Below are 22131 nucleotides of genomic sequence, written 5' to 3' on the forward strand. Positions count from 1 at the left end.
TGCATGTTGCTTGGGGGGTTTTCTGCAAAACAACATTCTCTGGAAAAAAAGGAAAAATGTTTGAAGGAAAAAAACATGTCGGGCTGGATCTGCTCTCACCATGGGCCAGGCCCAGTCGGTGAGGGGGAGGCAGGGCGAAGTGGCCTGGAGACGCGCTGGGCCTTGGCGCCGGGCTGGAGGCGCGCTAGGGAGCTGGGCCTGGCGCGGCGCTGGGCCTCGTAGGCAGAGTGAAGCGGAGGCAGGGCGATCGGGTCAGCGCAGAGGGTCAACGGGCAGTGGATCGGGGCGGCTAGGTGCGTGCGTCCTCTCCTGCTCAATGCAGAAGCAGGGGAGGTCGATACCATCAATGGATACAGGCGACACCTCGCGAGACTTGGCGCGGTTTCGGACGAGATCCCTTTCTGGCCGGACCACGCCGGATTGCGCGGAAACAGAGCGAGGGCGAACGGGATCCGCAAACGAGGAGTCGAGGCAGGCTGCTGTTCCTGTAGCGATGAAGTACAGAGAGAGAGGGAGATCGTGAGGGAGATCAAAGGGGAAGGAGAGAAAACCATATGGGAAGAAGGGAAGGAGAGGTGCGGCCTGGTGGTGGTGGTACAGGGTCGCCCGAGAGGCGGCTGGAGCCGGTGATGAAGAAACGGCGGCGCGGAGGACTTCAGGCGAGGAGGCATGCAGCTACAGGGTGCGCATGGGAGGCCTCCAGTTTTCTCGGGCGAAGGACAATGGAGGAGGGAGCAGGAGGCATGCGCTGGTGGAAGGAAACGGTTGGACGGCGGCGCAAATTGAGGGAGGAGGGGATCTGGGAGGACGAAGCTGGTTGGTTCGACACTGAAAACAAAGGGAGTGGCGGCGGCGCTAGGTAGGATCCCTAGAAATTAGGGATTTGGTCTCGGTTTAGACTAGTATATATAGCGGGTAGGTTAGGCTAGGGGCTATCTCGTCCCTCCGATCGTAATCGGATGGACGGAAAAAAATATGTTAGGAAGTCCAATTAACAAAACGGAGACGTTTTGTAGATGTTTGGGGATGATCCGGACCCAACGGTGACAACTGTCCGGGTCGGGTCCGGGGAAGTTTCGGACACGCACGCGAGGGGTCGGTTGGAACTTGTGGGCTGAGCAGAAGGGCTCGAGCTGAGAGAAGAGAAGAGAGAGAGACCCGGCGACTGTTTCCGGAGACCAAAAACGTCCGACGCGTGCCCGACTATAATGCCGCTATAGTTTAACGGTTGGGCTATCAAACGAACTCCGAATGCGATGAAACTTGACAGGCGGTCTATCTACACTATAATAAGACCACACGCCAACTTTCAACCCAATCCAAGAACATTTTCTGCCACTTATAAAATAATATTTCGGATGTGCCGCGGGCGCGTGCAAGTGTGTCTGGGCTCAGAACAGAAAACGGACGGAGCTAGGAGACCCGGGCGAATGCAAGTTTTGAAAACAAGATGATGCAATGCATATGATGACATGACAAGATGCAAAACACAAGCGAATGACATGGCAACGACATCGAATAACTGGAAGACACCTGGCGCGACGGTCTCGAGGCATTACAACAAAGGTACGTCCCATTGGAGTGGAGATCGTGTCCCTCTTTTTAAGGGATTTGATCAATGATTCACAATATCTTACTCGCGCATAGTGCCACGAGTATATCGGGAAGAGGCGAGGTTGGCAGCGCATTTAGAGGGCTCTTAGTATCACAACTTCTTATAAAAGAGACCTGCCACAGTTATCCCTGTACGCCTTGTTCCTCCTTTCGCCATAGCCTTTACCAATCTATAGAGCTCGAGCGGTCCAATCCAACTTCCAGCGAAGTCGAGTTCGTCAATGGCCGGATCTAGAGCGAAGGGCAAGTGGGAGGCCTCGTGTCTCACCAAGGACATCAAGGACCTGAAGCCCCTGAGGAGGGCTAGGTCGTGTCGACGCCCCGTGCTGGCGAACGGGTTGTGTTCATTCTCCACTTTATCCGGGGACTGAGTTTCCCACTCCACCCGTTCATTCAAGGGTTTATGTTCTACTACGGGCTCGACTTCCACGACCTACCTCCGAACTATTTTCTTCACATCTCGGCCTTCATCACCATTTGTGAGGCCTTTCTTCGGGTCCAGCCGCAATTTGGCCTATGGCGGAAGGTTTTTAATGTCAAGCCGAAGATCGTCGATGGCCATCATGTGGATAGCGGAGTGATAACCCACAAGTATAGGGGATCGCAACAGTTTTCGAGGGTAGAGTATTCAACCCAAATTTATTGATTTGACACAAGGGGAGCCAAAGAATATTCTCAAGTATTAGCAGCTGAGTTGTCAATTCAACCACACCAGGAAACTTAGTATCTACAACAAAGTGTTTAGTAGCAAAGTAATATGATAGTAGTTGTAATGGTAGCAAGGTGTCTTTCAGTTCGGACCACGCCGGATCACGCGGAAACGGAGCGAGGGCGAACAGAATCCACAAACGAGGAGTCGAGGCAGGCTGTTGTTCCTGCAGCGATGAAGTACAGAGAGAGAGGGAGATCGTGAGAGAGATCAAAGGGGAAGGAGAGAAAACCATAGGGGAAGAAGGGAAGGAGAGGTGCAGCCTGGTGGTGGTAGAGGGTCGCCCGAGAGGCGGCTGGAACCGGTGATGAAGAAACGACAGCGAGGAGGACTTCAGGCGAGGAGGCATGCAGCTACGGGGTGCGCATGGGAGGCCTCTAGTTTGCTCGGGCGATGGACAATGAAGGAGGAGTAGGAGGCAGGCGCTGGTGGAAGGAAACGGTTGGACGGCGGCGCAAATTGAGGGAGGAGGGGATCTGGGAGGACGAAGCTGGTTGGTTCGGTGCTGAAAACAAAGGGAGTGGCGGCGGCGCTAGGTAGGATCCCTAGAAATTAGGGATTTGGTATCGGTTTAGACTAGTATATATAGCGGGTAGGTTAGGCTAGGGGCTATCTCGTCCCTCCGATCGTAATCGGATGGACGGAAAAAAATATGTTAGGAAGTCCAATTGACAAAACGGAGATGTTTTGTAGATGTTTGGGGATGATCCGGACCCAACGGTGACAACTGTCCGGGTCGGGTCCGGGGAAGTTTCGGACACGCACGCGAGGGGTCGGTTGGAACTTGTGGGCTGAGCAGAAGGGCTCGAGATGAGAGAAGAGAAGAGAGAGACCCGGCGACTGTTTCCGGAGACCAAAATTGTCCGACGTGTGCCCGACTATAATGCCGCTATAGTTTAACGGTTAGGATATCAAACGAACTCCGAATGCGATGAAACTTGACAGGCGGTCTATCTACACTATAATAAGACCACACGCCAACTTTCAACCCAATCCGAGAACATTTTCCGGCCACTTATAGAATAATATTTCGGACGTGCCGCGGGCGTGTGCAAGTGTGTCTGGGCTCAGAATAGAAAATGTACGGAGCTAGGAGACCCGGACGAATGCAAGTTTTGAAAACAAGATGATGCAATGCATATGATGACATGACTATATGCAACACGCAAGCGAATGACATGGCAACGACAGTGAATAACTGGAAGACACCTGGCGCGACGGTCTCGGGGCGTTACAACAAAGGTATTTGAAACGAGGAAAAGGGATATGATCAACACCAAAAGCTTGATTTGAATCCACCAGAGAAGAAAATAATGACGAATGATGAACTAGAAGCTCCGTTAGAATCTTCCTGAGAAACACCGGATAAGAACATTGACGGAAAGGAATGGAAAGCCTTCACATCAATAAGATGGATAATTGAATAAGGAATCTTAGTCCATGAAGAAAAAAGGGTGGGACGGTGGGACAACAAAGACAACTTGAATGGATGAAACGAACACCATTGAGAAGACTTGGAGTTGATCTTGCGGATGTTGAAAAAGATAGGATCCACTAGAAGAGAAGCACACCGGTTGAAGGAATTTACACGACAATCTCGATGATCCAGAAGGATTTGTATTCGCATAGGAATATGAGAACACCATTTAGGAAAGGTATGGAATCAACATTTGACATTGAAGCAACTCGAATACCACAAACCAAAAACAAAAACAAAGGATTGGCTTGCAGAGTAAGCCGGAATAAACATATGATAGAGATTTCGTCCGAAGTTTTCGTGGTGGGGCCTACACGGGCTCGATCGTACAGCACCATCATGTACAAGGCAGTGCACATGACATATGAAGCGTCCCCATGAAGGATATTCCTTCTCCCAAGACAACCCAATCAGACTGGGAATCCCGGTTACAAGACATTTCGACAATGGTAAAACAAGACCAGCAAAGCCACCCAGATGTGCCAACAAATCCCGATAGGAGCTGCACATATCTCGTTCTCAGGGCACACCGGATGAGCAAGACGTCGGGTAGGCCAGCCCAAAGTTTCCCCTGGTAGCCCCGGAGATGGCTCAGTTGGACCAACACTTAGAGAAGCACTGGCCCGGGGGGGTTAAATAAAGATGACCCTTGAGCCGGCCGACCCAAGGGAAAGAAAAGGCTAGGTGGCAAATGGTAAAACCAATGTTGGGCCTTGCCAGAGGAGTTTTATTCACGGCGAGCTGTCAAGGGGTTTGCATTATAACCCAACCGTGTAAGGAACGCAAAATCAAGGAACATAACACCAGTATGACGAAAACTAGGGCGGCAAGAGTGGAACAAAACACCAGGCATAAGGCCGAGCCTGTTGGAAATATGCCCTAGAGGCAATAATAAATTAGTTATTATTATATTTCCTTGTTCATAATAATCGTTTATTATCCATGCTAGAATTGTATTGATAGGAAACTCAGATACATGTGTGGATACATAGACAACACCATGTCCCTAGTAAGCCTCTAGTTGACTAGCTCGTTGATCAATAGATAGTTACGGTTTCCTGACCATGGACATTGGATGTCGTTGATGACGGGATCACATCATTAGGAGAATGATGTGATGGACAAGATCCAATCCTAAGCCTAGCACAAGATCGTGTAGATCGTATGCTAAAGCTTTTCTAATGTCAAGTATCATTTCCTTAGACCATGAGATTGTGCAACTCCCGGATACCGTAGGAATGCTTTGGGTGTACCAAATGTCACAACGTAACTGGGTGGCTATAAAGGTGCACTGCGGGTATCTCCGAAAGTGTCTGTTGGGTTGGCACGAATCGAGACTGGGATTTGTCACTCCGTGTAACGGAGAGGTATCTTTGGGCCCACTCGGTAGGACATCATCATAATGTGCACAATGTGACCAAGGAGTTGATCACGGGATGACGTGTTATGGAACGAGTAAAGAGACTTGCCGGTAACGAGATTGAATGAGGTATCGGGATACCGACGATCGAATCTCGGGCAAGTATCGTACCGATAGACAAAGGGAATTGAATACGGGATTGATTGAATCCTCGACATCATGGTTCATCCGATGAGATCATCATGGAACATGTGGGAGCCAACATGGGTATCCAGATCCCGCTGTTCGTTATTGGCCGGAGAGTTGTCTCGGTCATGTCTGCATGGTTCCCGAACCCGTAGGGTCTACACACTTAAGGTTCGGTGACGCTAGGGTTGTAGAGATATTAGTATGCGGTAAACTGAAAGTTGTTCGGTGTCCCGGATGAGATCCCGGATGTCACAAGGAGTTCCGGAATGGTCCGGAGGTAAAGATTTATATATAGGAAGTCCAGTTTCGGCCACTGGGAGAGTTTCGGGAGTCATCGGTATTGTACCGGGACCACTGGAAGGGTCCCGGGGGTCCACTGGGTGGGGCCACCTATCCCGAAGGGCCCCATGGGCTGAAGGGGCGTGGGAACCAGCCCCTAGTGGGCTGGTGCACCCCCCTTGGGCCTCCCATGCGCCTAGGGTTAAAACCCTAAGGGGTGGGGGCGCCTCCACTTGGCTTGGAGGCCAAGCCACCCCTAGGGCTGCCGCCCCCTCCCTAGATGGGATCTAAAAGGGGCCGGCCCCCCTAGGCCCCTATATATAGTGGAGGGGAGGGAGGGCAGTCGCACCTGAAGCCCTGGCGCCTCCCTCCCTCCCGTGACACCTCTTCCTCCCCGCTTGTGCTTGGCGAAGCCCTGTGGATCCCGCTACTTCCACCACCACGCCGTCGTGCTGCTGGATCTCTATCAACCTCTCCTTCCCTTGCTGGATCAAGAAGGAGGAGACGTCTCTCCCAACCTTACGTGTGTTGAACGCGAAGGTGCCGTCCGTTCGGCGCTAGGATCATCGGTGATTTGGATCACGACGAGTACGACTCCACCAACCCCGTTCACTTGAACGCTTCCGCTTAGCGATCTTCAAGGGTATGAAGATGCACTCCCTCTCTCTCGTTGCTAGTATCTCCTAGATTGATCTTGGTGACACGTAGGAAAATTTTGAATTTCTGCTACGTTCCCCAACAATGGCATCATGAGCTAGGTCTATGCGTAGATTCTATGCACGAGTAGAACACAAAGCTGTTGTGGGCGATGATTTGTTCAATTTGCTTACCGTTACTAGTCCTATCTTGATCCGGCGGCATTGTGGGATGAAGCGGCCCGGACCGACCTTACACGTACGCTTACGTGAGACTGGTTCCATCGACTGACATGCACTTGATGCATAAGGTGGCTGGCGGGTGTCTGTCTCTCCCACTTTAGTCGGATCGGATTCGATGAAAAGGGTCCTTATGAAGGGTAAATAGCAATTGGCATATCACCGTTGTGGTTTTGCGTAGGTAAGAAACATTCTTGCTAGAAACCCATAGCAGCCACGTAAAACATGCAACAACAATTAGAGGACGTCTAACTTGTTTTTGCAGGGTATGCTATGTGATGTGATATGGCCAAAAGGATGTGAGGAATGATATATGTGATGTATGAGATTGATCATGTTCTTGTAATAGGAATCACGACTTGCATGTCGATGAGTATGACAACCGTCAGGAGCCATAGGAGTTGTCTTAATTTATTTATGACCTGCGTGTCAATGAAAACGCCATGTAATTACTTTACTTTATTGCTAACCGTTAGCCATAGTATTAGAAGTAATAGTTGGCGAGGCAACTTCATGAAGACAGGATGATGGAGATCATGATGATGGAGATCATGGTGTCATGCCGGTGACGAAGGTGATCATGCCGCGCCTCGAAGATGGAGATCAAAAGGCGCAAGATGATATTGGCCATATCATGTCACTTTATGATTTGCATATGATGGTTGTCATGTTTACATCTTATTTGCTTAGAACGAAGGTAGCATAAATAAGATGATCCCTCGCTGAAATTTCAAGAAAAGTGTTCCCCCTAACTATGCACCATTGCGAAGGTTCGTTGTTTCAAAGCACCACGTTCGCATACAACGGGTGTAAGCCAGATTTACACATGCGAAACACTTAGGTTGACTTGACGAGCCTAGCATGTACAGACATGGCCTCGGAACACGAAAGACCGAAAGGTCGAACATGAGTCGTATAGTGGATACGATCAACATGAAGATGTTCACCGATGATGACTAGTCCGTCTCACGTGATGATCGGACACGACCTAGTTGACTCGGATCATGTATCACTTAGATGACTAGAGTGATGTCTATCTAAGTGGGAGTTCATTGAATAATTTGATTAGATGAACTTAATTATCATGAACATAGTCAAAAGGTCTTTGCAAATTATGTCGTAGCTCACACTTTGGTTCTACTATTTTAGATATGTTCCTAGAGGAAAATTTAGTTGAGAGTTGACAGTAGCAATTATGCGGACTGGGTCCGTGAATTGAGGATTGTCCTCGTTGCTGCACAGAAGGGCTATGTCCTTAATGCACCGCTCAGTGCGTTGAACCTCGAGCGTCGTCTGTAGATGTTGGGAAACATCTGACATACACATTTTGATGACTATGTGATAGTTCAATGCGTAATACTAACGGTTTAGAATTGTGGCACCAAAGACGTTTTTGAAACGTCGCAGAACATATGAGATGTTCCAAAGACTGAAATTGAGATTTCAGACTAGTGCCCACGTCAAGAGGTATGAGACCTCTCACAAGTTTCTTAAGCCTGCAAACTAAGGGAGAAAAGCTCAATCGTTGAGCATGTGCTCAGATTGTCTGAGTACTACAATCGCTTGAATCGAGTGGGAGTTAATCTTCCAGATGAAATAGTGATGATTCTCCATAGTCACTGCCACCAAGCTATTGGAGCTTCGTGATGAACTATAACATATCAGGGATAGACATGATGATCCTTGAGCAACTCGCGATGTTTGACACCGCGAAAGTAGAAATCAAGTAGGAGCATCAATTGTTGATGGTTAAACCACTAGTTTCAAGAAGGGCAAGGGAAAGAATGGATACTTCATGAGATGGCAAATCAGTTGCTGCTCTAGTGAAGAAACCAAAGGTTGAACCAAACCCGAGACTAAGTGCTTATGTAATGAGGGAACGGTCACTGAAGTAGAACTACCCTAGATACTTGGTAGATGAGAAGGCTGGCAAGGTCGACAGAAGTATTTTGGAAATACGTTATATTAATGTGTACTTTACTAGTACTCCTAGTAGCACCAAGGTATTAAAATACCGGTTCAGTTGCTAAGTGTTAGTAACTCAAAAATAAAAGGCTACGGAATAAACGGAGACTAGCTGAAGGTGAGATGACGATATGTGTTGGAAGTGTTTCCAAGGTTGATGTGATCAAGCATCTCATGCTCCCTCTACCATCGAGATTGGTGTTAAACCTAAATAATTGTTATTTGGTGTTTGCGTTGAGCATAGACATGATTGGATTATGTTTATCGCAATACGGTTATTCATTTAAAGAGAATAATGGTTACTCTGTTTACTTGAATAATACCTTCAATGGTCTTTCACCTAAAATGAATGGTTTATTGAATATCGATCGTAGTGATACACATGTTCATGCCAAAAGATATAAGATAGTAATGATAGTACCACATACTTGTGGCACTGCCATTTGAGTCATGTTTGTATAAAACGCATGAAGAAGCTCCATGTTGATGGATCTTTGGACTCACTCATTTTTGAAAGGATTGAGACATGCGAACCATGTCTATTGGTAGATATGCATGAAGAAACTCCATACAGATGGATCATTTGGACTCACTTGATTTTGAATCACTTGAGACATGCAAATCATACCACATGGGCAAGATGACTTAAAAGCCTCGTTTTCAGTAAGATGGAACAAGAAAGCAACTTGTTGGAAGTAATACATTTTGATGTGTGCAATCCAATGAGTGCGGAGGCACGCAGTGGATATCATTATGTTCTTACTTCATAGATGATTTGAGTAGATACTGAGTATATTTACTTGATGAAACACAAGTCTGAATTATTGGAAGGTTTAAGTAATTTCAGAGTGAAGTTGAAGATCGTCGTGACAAGATGATAAAATGTCTATGATATGATCATAGAGATGAATATCTGAGTTACGAGTTTGGCACACAATTAAGACATTGTGGAAATTGTTTCACAACTAATACCGCCTGGACCACCATAGTGTGATGGTGTGTCCGAACATCACAACTGCACCCTATTGGATATGGTGCATACCATGATGTCTCTTATCGAATTTCCACTATCATTTATGGGTTAGGCATTAGGGACAACCGCACTCACTTTAAATAGGGCACCACACAATTCCGTTGAGACGACACCGTGCGAACTATGGTTTAGAGAAACCTAAGCTGTCGTTTCTTGAAAGTTTGGGGCTGTGATGCTTATGTGAAAAGGTTTCAGGCTGATAAGCTCGAATCCAAAGCGGATAAATGCATCTTCATAGAATACCCAAAACAGTTGGGTATACCTCCTATTTTAGATCCGGAAGCAAAATTGATTGTTTCTAGAAACGGGTCCTTTCTCGAGGAAAAGTTTCTCTCGAAAGAATTGAGTGGGAGGATGGTGGAGACTTGATAATGTTATTGAACCGTCACTTCAACTAGTGTCTAGCAGGGCACAGAAAGTTGTTCCTGTGGCACCTACACCAATTGAAGTGGAAGCTTATGATAGTGATCATGAAACTTCAGATCAAGTCACTACCAAACCTCATAGGTCGACAAGGATGTGTACTACATCAGAGTGGTACGTAATCATGTCTTGGAAGTCATGTTGCTAGACAACAATGAACCTACGAGCTATGGAGAAGCGATGGTGGGCCCGGATTCCGACGAATGGCTCGAGGCCATAAAATCCGAGAGAGGATCCATGTATAAAACAAAGTATAGACTTTGAAAAGAACTTCTTGATGGTCATAAGGCTATTGGGTGCAGATGGATTTTAAAAGGAAGACGGACAATGATGGTAAGTGTCACCATTAAGAAAGCTCGACTTGTCGTTAAGATGTTTCCCGACAAGTTCAAGGAGTTGACTACGATGGGACTTTCTCACTCGTAGCGATGCTAAGAGTCTACTGGAATTATGTTAGCAGTTACTGCATTATTTATGAAATCTTGCAGATAGGATGTCAAAACATTGTTTCCTCGACGTTTTTCTTGAGGAAAGATTGTATGTGATACAACCAGAAGGTTTTGTCAATCCTGAAAGATGCTAACAAGTATGCAAAGCTCCAACAATCCTTCTAAGGACTGGAGTAAGCATCTTGGAATTGGAATGTACGCTTTGATGAGATGATCAAAGATTTTGGGTTTATACAAAGTTTATGACAAACTTGTATTTCCAAAGAAGTGAGTGGGAGCACTATAGAATTTTTGATGAGTATATGTTGTTAACATATTGTTGATCAGAAATGATGTAGAATTTCTGGAAAGCATACAGGGTTATTTGAAAAGTGGTTTTTTTAATGGAAAACCTGGATTAAGCTACTTGAACATTGAGCATCAAGATCTATAAGGATAGATCAAAATCGCTTAATAGTGCTTTCAAATGAACACATACCATGACAAAATTTTGAAGGAGTTCAAAATAGATCGGCAAAGAAGGAGTTCTTGGCTGTGTTATAAGGTATGAGTATTGAGTAAAACTCAAGACCTGACCACGGCAGAATAGAGAGAAAGGACGAAGGTCGTCCCCTATGCTTTAGACGTAGGCTCTAAAGTATGCAATGTTGTGTACCGCACCTGAAGCGTGCTAAGCCTTGAGTCAGTCAAGGGGTACAAGTGTGATCTAGGAATGGATCACAGGACACTGGTCAAGGTTATCCTTAGTAACTAGTGGACTAAGGACTTTTCTCGATTATGGAGGTGGTAAAAGAGTTCGTCGTAAAGGGTTACGCCGATGCAATCTTTGACACTAATCTAGATGATTCTGAGTAGTAAACCGGATTCGTATAGTAGAACAGTTATTTGGAATAGATCCAAAAAGAGCATGGTAGCTGCATCTACAAGATGACATAGAGATTTGTAAAGCACACATGGATCTGAAAGGTTCAGACCCGTTGACTATAACATCTCTCACAAGCATAACATGATCAAACCCAGAACTCATTGAGTGTTAATCACATGGTAATGTGAACTAGATTATTGAGTCTAGTAAACTCTTTGGGTGTTAGTCACATGGGGATGTGACCTTGAGTGTTAATCACATAGCGATGTGAACTGGATTATTGACTCTAGTGCAAGTGGGAGACTGTTGGAAAATATGCCCTAGAGGCAATAATAAATTAGTTATTATTATATTTCCTTGTTCATAATAAACGTTTATTATCCATGCTAGAATTGTATTGATAGGAAACTCAGATACATGTGTGGATACATAGACAACACCATGTCCCTAGTAAGCCTCTAGTTGACTAGCTCGTTGATTAATAGATGGTTACGGTTTCCTGACCATGGACATTGGATGTCGTTGATGACGGGATCACATCATTAGGAGAATGATGTGATGGACAAGATCCAATCCTAAGCCTAGCACAAGATCGTGTAGATCGTATGCTAAAGCTTTTCTAATGTCAAGTATCATTTCCTTAGACCATGAGATTGTGCAACTCCCGGATACCGTAGGAATGCTTTGGGTGTACCAAATGTCACAACATAACTGGGTGGCTATAAAGGTGCACTGCGGGTATCTCCGAAATTGTCTGTTGGGTTAGCATGAATCGAGACTGGGATTTGTCACTCCGTGTAACGGAGAGGTATCTCTGGGCCCACATGGTAGGACATCATCATAATGTGCACAATGTGACCAAGGAGTTGATCACGGGATGATGTGTTATGGAACGAGTAAAGAGACTTGCCGGTAACGAGATTGAATGAGGTATCGGGATACCGACAATCGAATCTCGGGCAAGTATTGTACCGATAGACAAAGGGAATTGAATACGGGATTGATTGAATCCTTGACATCGTGGTTCATCTGATGAGATCATAATGGAACATGTGGGAGCCAACATGGGTATCCAGATCCCGCTGTTGGTTATTGGCCGGAGAGTTGTCTCGGTCATGTCTGCATGGTTCCCGAACCCGTAGGGTCTACACACTTAAGGTTCGGTGATGCTAGGGTTGTAGAGATATTAGTATGCGGTAAGCTGAAAATTGTTCGGAGTCCTGGATGAGATCGCGGTCGTCACGAGGAGTTCCAAAATGGTCCAGAGGTAAAGATTTATATATAGGAAGTCCAGTTTCGGCTACTGGGAGAGTTTCGGGAGTCATCGGTATTGTACTGGGACCACCGGAAGATCTCGAGACCGTCGCGCCAGGTGTCTTCCAGTTATTCGCTGTCGTTGCCATGTCATTTGCTTGCGTTTTGCATGTTGTCATGTCATCATATGCATTGCATCATCTTGTTTTCAAAACTTGCATTCGCCCGGGTCTCCTAGCTCCGTCCGTTTTCCGTTCTGAGCCCAGACACACTTGCACGCGGCCGCGACACATCCGAAATATTATTTTATAAGTGGCCGGAAAATGTTCTTGGATTGGGTTGAAAGTTGGTGTGTGGTCTTATTATAGTGTAGATAGACCGCCTGTCAAGTTTCATCGCATTCGGAGTTCGTTTGATAGCCAAACCGTTAAACTATAGCGGCATTATAGTCGGGCACACGTCGGACGTTTTTGGTCTCCGGAAACAGTCGCCGGGTCTCTCTCTCTTCTCTTCTCTCAGCTCGAGCCCTTCTGCTCAGCCCACAAGTTCCAACCGACCCCTCGCGTGCGTGTCCGAAACTTCCCCGGACCCGACCCGGACAGTTGTCACCGTTGGGTCCGGATCATCCCCAGACATCTACAAAACGTCTCCGTTTTGTTAATTGGACTTCCTAACTTATTTTTTTTTGTCCATCCAATTATGATCGGAGGGACAAGATAGCCCCTAGCCTAACCTACCCGCTATATATACTAGTCTAAACCAAGACCAAATCCCTAATTTCTAGGGATCCTACCAAGCGCCGCCGCCACTCCCTTTGTTTTCAGCACCGAACCAACCAGCTTCGTCCTCCCAGATCCCCTCCTTCCTCAATTTGCGCCGCCGTCCAACCGTTTCCTTCCACCAGCGCCTGCCTCCTGCTCCCTCGTCTGTCCATCGCCCGAGCAAACTGGAGGCCTCCCATGCACACCCCGTAGTTGCATGCCTCCTCGCCTGAAGTCCTCCTCGTCGTCATTTCTTCATCACCGGCTCCAGCCGCCTCTCCGGCGACCCTGTACCACCACCAGGATGCACCTCTCCTTCCCTTCTTCCCCTATGGTTTTCTCTCCTTCCCCTTTGATCTCTCTCATGATCTCCCTCTCTCTCTCTGTACTTCATCGCTGCAGGAACAACAGCCTGCCTCGACTCCTCGTTTGTGGATTCCGTTCGCCCTCACTCCGTTTCCGCGTGATCCGGCGTGGTCCGAACTGAAAGACACCTTGCTACCATTACAACTACTATCATATTACTTTGCTACTAAATACCTTGCTGCAGATATTAAGTTTCCAGGTGTGGTTGAATTGACAACTCAGCTGCTAATGCTTGAGAATATTCTTTGGCTCCCCTTGTGTCGAATCAATAAATTTGGGTTGAATACTCTACCCTCGAAAACTGTTGTGATCCCCTATACTTGTGGGTTATCACTCTGCTATCCACATGATGGCCATCGACGATCTTCGGCTTGACATTAAAAACCTTCAGCCATAGGCCAAATTGCGGCTGGACCCGAAGAAAGGCCTCACAATTGGTGATGAAGGCCGAGATGTGAAGAAAATAGTTCAGAGGTAGGTCGTGGAAGTTGAGCCCGTAGTAGAACATAAACCCTTGAATGAACGGGTGGAGTGGGAAACTCAGTCCCCGGATAAAGTGGGGAATGAACACAACCCGTTCGCCAGCACGGGGCGTGGACACGACCTGGCCCTCCTCAGGGGCTTCAGGTCCTTGATGTCCTTGGTGAGACACGAGGCCTCCCACTTGCCCTTCGCTCTAGATCTGGCCATTGACGAACTCGACTTCGCTGGAAGTTGGATTGGACCGCTCGAGCTCTATAGATTGGGAAAGTCTGTGGTGAAAGGAGGAACAAGGCGTACAGGGATAACTGTGGCTGGTCTCTTTTATAAGCAGTTGTGATACTAAGAGCCCTCTAAATGCGCTGCCAACCTCGCCTCTTCCCGATATACTCGTGGCATTATGCGCGAGTAGGATATTGTGAATCATTGATCAAATCCCTTAAAAAGAGGGACACGATCTCCACTCCAATGGGACGTGCCGTTGAAGGGGTTACCTCGAGCCACACATCGATTCCTCATGTTTATTATCAGCCGGGACCCTTCGCCGAAAGTTGTTAGTCAGAAATATTGTTCACATTTGAACGGTTGGCCTTCAAGGCTAAGTAAAATTGATAGTTCTGAAGCCGAATTAGATCGAGCACTATTTGAAGATCTAACTGGAGAAAGATTATTCCGAATACTTAAAAGAAAGGGAACTCGTCTACAAGCCGAAGTTTGTACTCATGGGAGTTACAGGAAGCCTACGTTGAAGGCTAGTTCGGGCTAGGGGGTCCTCGAGATGCCGGCCTATCTCACAAGGGCCGGACTGTTGGGCCGCACTGTATCCGGACCGAAGACCTTTTGTGCCTTGGTGTGTACTCCAAGTCAAGATGGAAGATTTCGCGTTCCCTTAATGTAATTGACTATATGTAAACCCTAGTATCCCTGGTGTCTATATAAACCAGAGGGTTTAGTCCGTAGAGATAAAGAGAAAACAATCGCCATCCTACTCGTTTAGGGTTTAGTTCATTCGATCTTATGGTAGATCAGCTCTATAATCCCCATATACACAAGCAATATAATTAAGAAGGATGTAGGGTTTTACCTCCTAGAGAGGGCCTGAACCTGGGTAAATATCATGTCCCGCGTCCCTTGTTCCCCATCGATCCAAGATCCACACTCCAGGACCTCCTACCTGAGATCTGCCGGTTTTGACACTGACACATACTACTCGGGAGTGCCGACTCCTGAAGCAAGAGATGCGGCAAGATTCCTCTGGGGACAAGGATGAAGACGATGATGACGATGGAGGCAAGGGTACTTCTAGGCACCCTAACGTCGAGAAAGTCTTGATAACCTTTGCCGATGTCAAAAGCAAGAGTCACCTCATGGTTATCAACTGAGAGGTCAACATGGTGGTTCTGACTGCCCCCAAATTCCTCGACTGGTCCAAGACACCAGTGACATGAGCGGCAGGCTTTGGTGGTTGACCCGGTCATTGGAGGAGTCCGATTGCGCAAACTCCTAATGGACGGCAGCAGCGGGTTCAACATCATTTATGCCGACACATTGGAGGCAATGGGCATCCCGATGTTCCATCTTAGCAAGAGTAACATGCAGTTCCACGGGGTAATCCCCGGGAAGAAAGCAAAATCACTTGGACAGATCGCCCTCGACGTCATATTCGACAAAGAGAAGAACTTCTGGAAGGAATGGCTGACTTTTGAGGTAGTAACTTCCGAAGTGCTTACCACGATATCTTGGATAGGCCTGCCTACGTACGTTTCATGGCCCGTCCATGTTACGTCTATCTTAAGCTTAAGATGCTAGGGCCAAAGGGCGTGATCACTATCACGGGAAATCGGAAGTTGGCCAAAGAATGTCTCCAGAAGGGCTCCCAGATCGCTGATGATTAGATGGCAATGGCCGAGTTAGATGAGTACAAGAAAGCAGTGGATTCAAGTGACCTGCTAAAGTCCAAAAAGCTAACTGTGGATTCCGCTTTACAGTCGGTAGGAGAGACGAAGCCAGTGCACATTCATCCCGAGGATCCAAATTCTGCCCCAACCAACAAATAGGAAGGCGAGCTCATCTAGTTCTTTCATGAGAACTAGGAAATTTTCACATGGAAGCCTTCTGACATGCCGGGTATTCCTAGGGAACTGGCTGAGCATAGACTCCGTGTCAACTCGAAGATGAAGCCTGTCAAAGAGCACCTTCAATGATCTTCCACAAAGAAGCATAAGGCAATCGGCAAGGAGATAGCACGGCTCTTAGCCGCCGAATTCATTCAAGAGGTATACCACTCCGAGTGGCTCGCCAACGTCGTCATGGTGCCGAAGAAGAATAACTCCCTCTGGATGTGCATCGATTTAAGCACATCAATTGGACCTTCCCAAAGGATCACTTCCCTCTCCCTCGCATAGATCAGACAGTAGATTCTACTACCGGGTATGAGCGGTTATCGTTTCTGGATGCGTACTCCGGGTACCATCAGATCAGAATGTACGGTCCTTATGAAATAAAAACTACGTTCATCACCCCATTCGGGTGTTTTTGCTATATCACTATGCCATTCAGGTTGAAAAATGCTGGGGCCACGTTTCAGTACATGATTCATAAGTGCTTACAGAGGCAGATCAGTCAGAACGTGGAGGCTTATATGGATGACATCGTTGTCAAGTCCAGGAAAGGTTCCGACCTCCTAACTAACCTGGCCGAGACCTTCGTGAACTTACGCACTTTTGGCATCAAGCTCAACCCAGCTAAGTGTACGTTTGGGGTCCCTGCCGGCAAGTTACTCGGTTTCCTCATTTCCGAAGGTGGGATTGATGCAAACCCTGAGAAGATCAGAGCAATAGTCTGAATGAAGCAACCCCAACGTCTCCATGATGTACAACGACTCATAGGCTGTTTGGCAACCCTGAGTAGGTTCATCTCAAGACTCGGTGAGAAAGCCCTGCCGCTTTACCAATTAATGAAGAAGTCAGACAGGTTCGAGTGGACTCTCAAAGCGCCGGCTGCATTCCAAGAACTCAAAGCCCTGCTTTCCACCCAACCGGTGCTAGCTGCTTCGAGCAGCAAAGAGCCACTGCTCTTATACATCGCGGCTACGAGCCAAGTTGTTAGCATGTTACTCACTATGGAGCGGGAAGAGCAAGGCAAGACCTTCAAGATCTAACGACCATTCTACTACATCTCTGAAGTCATGAACCCTTCCAAGCAAAGGTATCCGCATTATCAGAAGCTAGTATATGGGATCTATCTGACTGTGAAGAAGGTGGCACATTACCTCCAAGAGCACCCGATCATGGTGATAAGTGACACCCCTCTGTATGAAATTATGAACAACAGAGTGAAGGAAATATGCCCTAGAGGCAATAATAATGTTATTTATATGTCCTTATATCATGATAAATGTTTATTATTCATGCTAGAATTGTATTAATCGGAAACTTAGTACATGTGTGAATACATAGACAAACAGAATGTCACTAGTATGACTCTACTTGACTAGCTCATTGAATCAATGATGGTTATGTTTCCTAACCATAGACATGAGTTGTCATTTGATTAATGAGATCACATCATTAGAGGATGATGTGATTGACTTGACCCATCCGTTAGCTTAGCACAATGATCGTTTAGTTTGTTGCTATTACTTTCTTCATGACTTATACATGTTCCTATGACTATGAGATTAGGCAACTCTCGAGTACCGGAGGAACACTTTGTGTGCTACCAAACGTCACAACATAACTGGGTGATGATAAAGGTGCTCTACAGGTGTCTCCGATGGTGCTTGTTGAGTTGGCATAGATCGAGATTACAACTTGTCACTCCGATTGTCGAAGAGGTATGTCTGGGCCCTCTCGGTAATGCACATCACTATAAGCCTTGCAAGCAATGTGACTAATGAGTTAGTTACGGGATGATGCATTACAGAACAAGTAAAGAGACTTGCCGATAACGAGATTGAACTAGGTATTGAGATACCAACGATCGAATCTCAGGCAAGTAACATACCAATGGCAAAAGGAACAACGTATGTTGTTATGCGGTTTGACCGATAAAGATCTTCGTAGAATATGTAGGAACCAATATGAGCATCCAGGTTCCGCTATTGATTATTGACCGGAGACGAGTCTCGGTCATGTCTACATAGTTCTCGAACCCGTAGGGTCCGCACGCTTAACGTTCGGTGACGATTGGTATTTTGAGTTTATGTGTTTTGATGTACCGAAGGTAGTTTGGAGTCCTGGATGAGATCAGGGACATTATGAGGAGTCTCGAAATGGTCGAGACGTAAAGATTGATATATTGGACGACTATATTCGGACATCGAAAAGGTTCCGAGTGATTCGGGTATTTTTCGGAGTACCAGAGAGTTACGGGAATTCACCCGGAGGGTCAATGGGCCTTCGTGGGCTTTAGTGGAAATAGAGGGAAGCAAGGAAGTGTGAGGTGCGCCCCCTAGGCCCAAACCGAATTGGTTTAGGGCTTTGGGGGCCGGCCCCCTCTTTCCTTCTCCTCTCCTCCTCTTTCCTTCCCCTCCTAGTTGGACTAGGAAAGGGGGAACCTACTCCTAGTAGGAGTAGGATTCCCCCCTTGGGCGCACCCTATGAGGCCCCCGGCCCCCCTTGCTCCTTTATATATGGGGGCAGGGGAGCACCCTAGGACACACAAGTTGATTGTTCCAAGCCGTGTGCGGTGCCCCCCTCCACCATAGTCCACCTCGATCATATCGTAGCGGTGCTTAGGCGAAGCCCTGCGTCGATAGCAACATCATCACCGTTATCACGCCATCGTGCTGACAGAACTCTCCTATGAAGATCTGGTGGATCGGAGTTCGTGGGACGTCATCGAGCTGAACATGTGCTGAACTCGGAGGTGCCATATGTTTGGTACTTGGATCGGTCGGATCATGAAGACGTACGACTACATCTACCGCGTTCTCATAACGCTTCCGCTTACGGTCTACGAGGGTACGCAGACGATACTCTCCTCTCTCATTGCTATGCATCACCATGATCTTGCGTGTGTGTAGGAAATTTTTGAAATTACTACGTTCCCCAACAGTGGCATCCGAGCCAGGTTTATGCGTAGATGTCATATGCACGAGTAGAACACAAAGGAGTTGTGGGCGTGGGTATATACATATTGCTTGCTGTCACTAGTTGATTCTTGATTCAACGACATTGTTGGATGAAGCGGCCCAGACCGACATTACGCATACGCTTACGCGAGACTGGTTCTACCGATGTGCTTCGCACACAGGTGGCTAGTGGGTGTCTGTTTCTCCAGCTTTAGTTGAATCGGATTCAATGAACAGGGTTCTTTCTGAAGATCAAAAAACAGTCACTATACCGCGTTGTGGTTTTTTATGCGTAGGTAAGAACGGTCCTGCTCAGCCTGTAGCAGCCACGTAAAACTTGCAAAAACAAAGTAGAGGACGTCTAACTTGTTTTTGCAGGGCATGTTGTGATGTGATATGGCCAAGACGTGATGAGATATAAATTGTTGTATGGGATGATCATGTATTGTTAAAGTTATCGTCCACTGGCAGAAGCCTTATGGTTGTCTCTTTATTGCATAAGATGCAAGCGCAATACAATTGCTTTACATTATCTCTATGCGATAGCAGTAGTTGCAAGAGCAATAGTTGGCGAGACAACCATATGATGACACATTGATAGAGATCAAGATGATGGAGATCATGGTGTCATGCTGGTAACGATAGAGATCATGACGGTACTTTGGAGATGGAGATCAAAGGCGCAAGATGATCATGGCCATATCATGTCACATATTTTGATTGCATGTGATGTTTATCCTTTATCCATCTTATTTTGCTTAATTCGGCAGTAGCATTATAAGATGATTGAGGGAGTCCTAGATTAGGGGGTCTACGGACAGCCGGATTATATCCTTTGGCCGGACTATTGGACTATGAAGATACGAGATTGAAGACTTCGTCCCGTGTCCGGATGGGACTCTACTTGGCGTGGAAGGCAAGCTAGGCAATACGGATATGTATATCTCCTTCTTTGTAACCGACCTTGTGTAACCCTAGCCCCCTCCGGTGTCTATATAAACCAGAGGGTTTTAGTCCATAGGACAACATACAATCATACCATAGGCTAGCTTTTAGGGTTTAGCCTCTTTGATCTCGTGGTAGATCAACTCTTGTAATACTCATATCATCAAGAACAATCAAGCAGGACGTAGGGTATTACCTCCATCAAGAGGGCCCGAACCTGGGTAAACATCGTGTCCCCTGCCTCCTGTTACCATCCGCCTTAGACGCACAGTTCGGGACCCCCTACCCGAGATCTGCCGGTTTTGACACCGACATTGGTGCTTTCATTGAGAGTTCCACTGTGTCGTCACCATAAGGCTTGATGGCTCCTTCGATCATCGCTAGCGATGCGGTCCAGGGTGAGGCTTTCCTCCCCGGACAGATCTTCGTATTCGGCGGCTTCGCACTGCGGGCCAATTCGCTTGGCCATCTGGAGCAGATCGAAAGCTACGCCCCTGGCCATCAGGTAAGATTTGGAAACTTGAACTACACGGCCGATATTCGCAGAGACTTGATCTTCGACGGATTCGAGCCCATGCCGGACGCGCCGCATAGTCGCGACGAGCAAGACGTAACTCTACCGTCGGACAGTGTTCGGGAGATCACATTCGCAGCTACTCCGACCGTTAATCCGGAGCAAATCGCGCCATCCGAGAGCGGAGGGATAGACCCCGCCATGGAGGCCGCACTCTCAGTGGTGATAGAGCCAGATACTGACTTCACCCCTTTCGAGATCCGCATCGTCGAACCACTGGATTTATCCCCAACCACGGACTCCGAGCTGCCTACATCCGTGCCTGTCGAATCTGACGGGGAGCCAATCATGGAGTTCACCTCCGCGGATATCTTTCAGCACTCACCTTTCGGAGATGTGCTGAATTCATTAAGGTCTCTCTCTCCCTGTCAGGAGAACCTTGGCCGAACTATGTCCGGCCAGAATGGGATGCGGACGACGAAGAAATTCGCTGCCCACCCACCACCCACTTAGTAGCCACTGTCGATGACTTAACCGACATGCTCGACTTCGACTCCGAAGACATCGATGGTATGGATGACGATGCAGGAGACGAACAGGAACCACCGCCCACAGGGCGCTGGACCGCCACTTCATCACATGACGTATACATGGTGGATACACCCGGAGAGGGAAATGGCAAAGAGACAGCCGAGGATTCCCCCTCCAAGCAACCCAGGCACCAACGTCAGCGGCGTCGCTCTAAGTCCCGCCATAGCAAAAACAGCGATAACAGCGGAAGAGGAAATAACAGTCCAGTCGGCTCTAGAAGAAACGACGACTACACCATCCCGGTGGCAGAGCACGATCAAGATGCAAACTACAAACATAGTACAGATCCAATGTCCGACCATGACGACGCCAAGGATAAGCTTCATCAAACCCCGTCTGGGGAAGAAAACGTTCCGGACGAAGATGCACACATCATCCCGGAAACGCACTTGGATCAAGAAAACCTCCGCAGAAGGCTTATTGCCACAGCGAGGAGCCTGAAGAAACAGAAGCAAAGGCTCAAGGTCGCACAAGATACGCTTAACAGCAAGTGAAACAAAGTAACAAAGTATGGTGGAAGTTACCATAAAAATAGCTATCCAAAGCGTAAGATATTACCAGAATTCAACGATGAGGCCTTAGAGCCCATACAGCCGAAGAGTGATACGGCCAACCGGCCGGATCCACCACCTTGTGAACGCGATAGAGCGGCTAACAAAGTCGCGCATAAGTCAACACACGATCTACGTGAGAACTTGCGTCAAAAATCCGGCGCGACCAGATCTATCTATGCATCTAGGAAACGCGCTATGGTACAAAACCAACACCGAATACTACAACCGTCCGAACACCATGGCGCATCCCAATACAGGGGTGCCGCACACCCCTTATGTTTCACTGATGAGGTGCTGGATCACGAATTCCCAGAGGGATTCAAACCGGTGAACATAGAGGCGTTCGACGGAACC

This window comes from Triticum dicoccoides, chromosome 5A (assembly GCF_002162155.2).
Source record: "Triticum dicoccoides isolate Atlit2015 ecotype Zavitan chromosome 5A, WEW_v2.0, whole genome shotgun sequence".
In the NCBI taxonomy this organism is placed as follows: Eukaryota; Viridiplantae; Streptophyta; class Magnoliopsida; order Poales; family Poaceae; genus Triticum; species Triticum dicoccoides.